This window comes from Callorhinus ursinus, unplaced genomic scaffold, assembly GCF_003265705.2.
Source record: "Callorhinus ursinus isolate GAN/ISIS: 27379988/994484 unplaced genomic scaffold, GSC_fseal_2.0 scaffold44, whole genome shotgun sequence".
In the NCBI taxonomy this organism is placed as follows: Eukaryota; Metazoa; Chordata; class Mammalia; order Carnivora; family Otariidae; genus Callorhinus; species Callorhinus ursinus.
Genome location: NW_027397106.1, coordinates 11,591,013 through 11,598,551, shown reverse-complemented (window position 1 = coordinate 11,598,551; position 7,539 = coordinate 11,591,013). Strand labels below are relative to the sequence as shown.

Genomic DNA, 7,539 nt, shown 5'->3' with positions numbered 1-7,539 from the left:
CATATTTTTGAGGGTTTAATTCTGGACTGTATTATGTCTGTTGATCTATGTGTCCATCCTTTTGCCAAAACCACATTGTCATGATTATTGTAGATTTATACGAAGTCTTGAAGTCAGTGTGAGTCCTCCAACTTTTTTTCTTGTTTTGGCGACCCTAGTTCCTCTGTCTTTACATATAAATTCTAGAAACAGGACCCTAGTTCCTCTGTCTTTACATATAAATTCTAGAAACAGTTTGTTGATAGCTACAAGAAATTTTTTTTATTTTTTAGAGAGAGTGCATGCCCATGTGAGCAGGTGGGGGCAGGGCAGAGGGAGAGGGAGAGAGAATCTTTTTTTTTTTAAAGATTTTATTTATTTATTTGACAGAAAAAGAAACAGCGAGAGAGGGAATACAAGCAGGAGGAGTGGGAGAGGGAGAAGCAGGCCTCCCACTGAGCAGGGAGCCCAATGTGGGGCTCTATCCCAGGACCCTGGGATCATGACCCGAGCCGAAGGCAGACGCTTAACTGCTGAGCCACCCAGGTGCCCCAGGGAGAGAGAATTTTAAGCAGGCTCCAGGCCCAATGTGGAACCCCACCTGGGGCTTGGTCTTACAACCCTGAGATCATGACCTGAGCTGAAATCAAGAGTCGGATGCTTAACTGACTGAGCCACCCAGCTGCTCCAATATCTATAAGAAATTCTGCTGGGATTTTGATTGGGATTGAGATGAATTTATAGATCAACTTGGTGAGGATTGACATCTTAACATTTGTGATTATTTTTAGATGCAACTATCTGATTCTAAATTACTGCAACAAAGCTTTCACTTCTAAATATAATATAATATTGTCTTATTTTGGCTAATCTAATACAGATATTTAAAATGAAGTTTTTTCTGTATCAGTTGAGTTGTTTCCAGGTGATTTTATGTTGTAATAGATTATTCTCCACTATGAAGTTTTAGTAACACAAAGCTATGGTCATTTTTATTTATTATTTTAAATATATTATTATTATTAAAAGGCTGATAATTTTTCTTTGATTTTGGAACTATTTAGATCTTTATATGAGCTAAGTCTTTGTTTATTGATTGATTGTGGTAAAATATACATAACATAAAATTTACCATTTTAATAATTTTAAGTGTATAGTTTAGTGGCATTAATTATATTCACATTGTTGAGAAATCATTAGCACCATTCATCTCCAGAACTTTTTTCATCTTCTCAATTGGAAGTTATTATTTAAATTATTATTTAATGACTCCCCATGCCCCCTGTCCCCTAGCCTCTAGCAACTACCACTCCACTTTTTCTCTCTATGAATTTGACTACTCTAGGTTCATTCTATAAGTGGAATCATACAGTATTTGACCTTTTGTGACTGGCTTATTTCACTTACCATAATGTCTTCAAGGTTCACCCATATTGTTGCATATGTCAGAATTTCCTTCCTTTTAAGACTGAATAATATTCCACTGTATGTATATACCATATTTTTTTTTATCCATTCATCCACTGATGGACACTTGGATTGCCTCCACCTTTTGCTATTGTGAATAATGTGGGTATGACTATGGACGTACAAATATCTGTCTGAGTCCCTCCTTTCAATTATTTTGGGTATATCCCAGAAATGGAATTGCTGGATGGTATTCTATGTTTAATTTTTTTTTTCCCGAAACCACCATACTATTCAGCTCAAGTCTTAAAAGAATGATTTACTTATTTAACAGTGATTTTTATATGTTATTGCCAGACTTATGGGAAATATTTAAAAAACAAATTGGATTGTAGATATTAATGGACAATAGTGTGGCTGATCGGGAGAGTCAGGAGGAACCCAGTAAGAGAAAATGTAATTCAACAAATAATTTCTAACATCTCCTTGTACTTACATTAGTGCGAAAACTGCAGTACATCGTATTCACCACATCACTAATAGCTTTCTAAAATTCTAATGTTGGAGATATATTCAGAATATGGATTTAAATTCTTTAAATTTATTTCTATGCAAAAAGAAAATCTGACATTCCAAATTCCTTAGCTCTGGAAACAGCTTTGCACCAGGTTTCTAAAAAATTAAGAGTTCTTGGCAAGAGGATGGCAGAGCTGGAACTCAGGTCTGGGTTCTTCGGGCTGGGCCCCTCCCTCCGCTACCTTCGAGCCCTTTGAGAACCTTCCTCTTCACCGTCCTGTCTAGACCCAAGGGCCAGGCGGAGCTGTGAGCAACGACGACACCTCGATGGATCCAGTCCAGAAATGTAACTCAACATTGATTCCCGAATCTCCCCCGATGAGCTCTGAAGAGACCTCCAGGGAAGTCACAGCAGCCTCCCCTCCTTCCTTCTCAGAACTGCTAATGATGGGCCTCGGTGACCTCAAAACCAGTCTGGGCACCAAATACCCTGCTCCCCTGCCAGAGGGGCTGCTCCAGCAGCGGTGCAGGGATGAGAAAACCCTCCAAGAGAGGCGGTGGGAAAGGGCAGCGTCCCCTCAGAGGAAGAGAACACTTCTGGGGCACGTGAGACGGCGACACCTCGATCACGTGGCACCTTACCGGCTCGAGAGGAAGGCCAAGATCTCTTCCTGGGGGACAGAGATCCGAACAGATTCCGATGTGAATGTCGATACTGCCAGAGCCATAGACCCAGCGTCTCCCGGATGCCTGCAGAGAGGAAAGGAACCCCGCATCCTTCCTCCCGGGACACGCTGGTGCAGGGCCTCAGTGGCTTGACCCTCAGCCTGGGGACCAACCCGCCCGGCATTCTGCCCGAAGGGGTGCTCCAACAGCAGGAGAGAGAGGAGAAGCTCCAACTGGAGATGCAGCAGGAAAGCAAAAGAATGTTCCAGAGGCTCCTAAAGCAGTGGTTGAAAGAAAACTGAGGCTCTCGTCCTCACGTGACAGAGATCTGAACGGATTCAGACTTGGAGGCTGGTGTGGCCAGATCCTGAGAGTGGATTCTTTTGGGGACCGACAGTAAGCAGTCAGAGAAGTCAGAGAAGGAGCAAAAGCAGCCTGAGGACTGGACACTCGGTCCGTGTGAGCGTGGAGCCAGTCCCGGGAAGGGCCTACCCTTTCCTGCCTGGAGTTTCTGGATCACGGTGGGGCTTTCTGTGGTTCACTGCGTACCAGAGGTCCTTAACTTCTATGTTTCGGCTCCCATGATGCATGTTGTCACTTTCCCACCCCGGATCTCTGTCTCTCCTCCCTGCCTCGTTGTCAGTAAGATATAGGGTTTCTCTGTAGCATGAATGCCCTGGTGATGGCCATGTGCTGTCGTGCCGTGTCACTGACCGCCTCCCAGAATCAGCACTAGGTCTGCTGGGATGCTCGTGCGCTCAGCTGAGCTCCACTTCCGAGAATCTGACGGAAAGGGACGTGGAACTTCAACGTGGTGGTTCACCATGGTGTTCTCTGTGTAAGCTATTATGAATATGCTGAGCTAAATGTAGGTCAGCGTTTCCCTGCTTCGTGACATTGATGGTATTCCCCTTGGCGGAATTTCTGATGGGTTGTCTCCTCATGCATACCAAATAAATCTGCGTATGAAAGGAAAAAATAAAATAAAATAATAATTCTTTTAATAAGCCATTTTTTGGCTTTATCCAGAATTTATCATAACACTTTTTAAGACATTGGGGAGGGTATGTGCTAGGGTGAGCGCTGCGAATTGTGTAAGACTGATGAATCACAGACCTGTACCTCTGAAACAAATAATACATTATATGTAAAAAAAAAAAAAAAAAAGATAGTAGGAAGGGAAAAATGAAGGGGGGGATGTCGGAGGGGGAGACGAACCATGAGAGACTGTGACTCTGAGAAACAAACTGAGGGTTTTAGAGGGGAGGGGTGTGGGGGGAGGGGTTAGCCCAGTGATGGGTATTAAAGAGGGCACGTTCTGCATGGAGCACTGGGTGTTATACGCAAACAATGAATCATGGAACACTACATCAAAAACTAATGATGTAATGTATGGTGATTAACATAACATAATAAAATAAAATTTAAAAAAATTCTATGGGGAGCAAATACAAACACTACAAATAATTCAGTTGTTTATTTAGATGCTAGTATGTGTCAGTCATTGTGCTAGATGCTAGGAATTTTCAAAACAAGACACTATTCATTCAGAATCTACTACAGATATTAAAAAAAAAAAAGCACCACCAAGTGAATTGAAAAAATAATTGTCTTAGATGGAACAGTACTTATATTATTACCACATATGGAAGTGGTGCAAAGTGCCCCAAAACTTTTGTTTGTGCAGAAACTGCTTTAAGGATGTGGGTAGTATTTGCACACTGAAGAGAGTTTCAAATTTCCTTAATTGGAAATAGCCTTCAAGTCACCTTGGGCCCCAAACAGGTAGAGAGGTAAGATCCTTAGAAATGATACTTCTTCCTTTCTCCTTCCCTCTCAGTCACTCAGTAAAAGAACATTTTTAAAAACCTTATCACTCATCTAGCCAGATCTGTTTTCAGGAGCTCATAACATACATCATGCACTATTCTATTTAGGATACAAGCAAAAGCTAAAGACTGTTGACAGAGGCATAGACAGTAGCCTCATCTGGTTTGATTCCAGTTGAAGTCTTAGCCTGGGGCCACTTTTGAGCCATGAAAGCCAATTAACCCTAAAGTACTTAATGTCTATCATCCTCAGTCACTCACAACTGCAAATCACAGTCTTAGTCCTTCACCAACATTTATAGTCTACCCTATTTTAAAGTACTGCTGTCATGTTACTGCTCTATACTTTCTCCCCAGTAAATCAGTCTCCCTCTGGTGGTTTCCTGCCTACCTTAACCCTTTTTACTGCGCCTTTTGGAGTACTCTCCCCAACAACCAACCTACCAAACAAACCCTTTTCTCAAGGACATTGATTTTCCTTTCCTCTTTGAATTGGCTGCTAGAAAGCTTAGAGCCAATTCTGTGAATGAACTCCATTTCCATTTCCATGGAAGTGGAGTTCATTTTATCATCTTGTTCTTATTTCTCCTTTGCTTGATCTCTAATACTTTTTAAAACTTTGCCATATTGTTAACATCTTTGTAAAACCTCCTTAAGTACCCTTTCTTTCTTTCTTTACTTATTTATATATATATATATCTTTACTTGTTTATTTATTTATTTTTAAGTAGGCTCCATGCGCAGCACAGAGCCCAGTTGAGAGGCTTGAACTCACAACCCTAAGATCAAGACCAGAGCTGAGATCAAGAGTTGGATGCTCAACTGACTAAGCCATCCAGGTGCCCCCTCCTTAAGTACCCTTTAGAATAACATGAGATTATAATAAATAAATACTCTCATGAGATTATAAGAAATAAATAATACTCTAGTGTTCACTTATTACTATCCAAAATCTATTTCCTCTCCTTTACTAGCAGAATACCACTTTTACTGGGAATATCAGTATGTCTCAGATCAAACAGTTTTGATTTTTTCGGCTCCTTTAAAGCCAGGAATGGTCAGTTGATATGGTTTTATCTAGTGAGGTGCAAATGGAAGTCTACTTCAGTGTTTCCAGAACAGCTATTGTTTTACTGTTGAAAGGGGAAATTCGGAGCTGGCACACACACTTTGCCCTTCTCCTTCTCTTCTTCCCGTCTATAAATAGAACATGATGCCGTACATTACAGAAGCCATCTTGGTACCATGAGGTCAAAAGCCTCATGCTAAGAATGGTGTCACAGGAAGCAAGCAGGATCCTTCCCTGATGGTCTCATGAAGCCACCATACCAGCCCTGAAATGCTTATTCTTAGACTTTTTATTTCATAACATCAACAAATTCCCTATTTAGTTAATCTAGGTTGAGATCCTGTTACATACCACCAAATGCAAACCTAACTCTTACAAAGTCTATATTTTAGACAACCCCCCTCCCCCAAATAGGCCTCCCCTGGCCCTTGCCTTCAGTAGCTGCCTTCTTATCACACTATTTTGACTATAACTCCAGATTGTTCATCCTCTCACACCAAAGGAAGCAAAGGTCTGAGAGGAGGTATCGTCATTCTCCTTTTTTAAAAAAAAATCTCTTTTAACCATTATTTTTCCACTCTTGAACTTCGAGGTTTGCACCACTGATTCCACCTTTCAGTTCTCACTGTTATCATTATCTGGTCTCCTAAAACAAGTTTCCTCAATCTTATTGTCTACCCAGAACTCTATAAACATTCTAGACAATCTCAATATTGATACTCAACATCCTAATCTCGAAGTTTCTTGACTTACTCAACCACTCCAACAGCCCATACCCAAAACCTCATTTGGGAACATGTTATCTCTTTGAGCTCCTCTCTGTGTGTTTTTTTTTTTTTCAATAAAGTTATCTCTTAGAACTTCAGTGTATACATAATTTTTTAAAAAGCCTGTCTCTTAATTAGCAAATTAATCCATTTACAATGCTCATGGCTATGTTAAGTTTGGACAAATATTACCATCTTATTTTGTAGTTACCATGTACGTTGTTTTCCTGTTGTTTCATTTTATACCCATTTTGGTTTTTGCTAGGGTAATCAAGTTTTACTAATTTCATTTTTATTTTAACTGTTTAGGGGTTATGTATTCTATTTCTATTTTAGTAATAATCAATAAGATTTGTTTTACAGTTTTATTGAGGTAAAATTTATATGCCATACAATGTACCCATTGAAAGTGGATGATTTTTCAATAATATTTAGTAAATTTTTACTGTTATGCAACCATCACTACGATTCAGTTTTAGAACTCTCTCATCATCCTCTAAAATTTCATTATGTCATTCGGAGTCCATCCCCTCCCCTGCTCAGCTTCAGGCACACATTGATTTTCTTTCTATCTCTATAGTTTTGCCTTTTCTGAAAATGACATATAAATGCAATCATACACTATGCAGACTTTTATGTCTGGCTTCTTAGCATAACAATTTGAGGTTTATCCATATTGTTGCCTGTATCAACTTATTCATTCCTGTTTATCGCTGGGTAGTATTCACTGCACGGATATGCCATTTTTTGTTTATCCATTCATTAATGAGTTGATGGACATTTAGATTGTTTCTAATTGTTGGTTTTTGTGAATACTGTTGCTGTGAATGTTCATATACAGGTCTTGGTATAGACATATGTTTCAGTTCTCTTGGGTAAATATCTAGAAGTGGAATGCCTAAGTCATATGAAAAGTATGTGCTGTTGCTACCCACTGCTTGGCATAAGCCAGAAAAGGTGCGGAGAGCTAAACTCTCTGTCTACAATGTGCTCCAACCAATAATCCTGACAGTTCCACTGGGCTCTTTCTCATCCTCCTTATACAATCCTTCTGAACCTAAAGCAACTGCCATATTTTTAACAGTTGGTCCTCTTCTTTTTTCACTTTTGGGTCTGGGTTCTCCCTCAAACTGAGCTCACCTGCTTTTTACTTTCAGAAATATCTCATAATTTCAGGCCCACAAACAGCACCTTGACTTGTTTTCAACACTGCCATGAACTTATTTGTAGTGTAAATAAATACACTATGGTGTATGGTGTATCTCTGGTCCTGAGATTAGAAGTTCTGACTACGAGACAGTAGACA

The 7,539-nt window shown here is 40.0% G+C and overlaps 1 pseudogene; it reads left to right on the top strand.

The window, feature by feature from the left end:
* The first annotated feature begins 2,084 nt into the window (after window positions 1-2,084).
* LOC112832130 (protein FAM156A/FAM156B-like) lies at window positions 2,085-2,990 on the top strand (annotated as a pseudogene).
* Window positions 2,991-7,539: the final 4,549 nt, after the last annotated feature.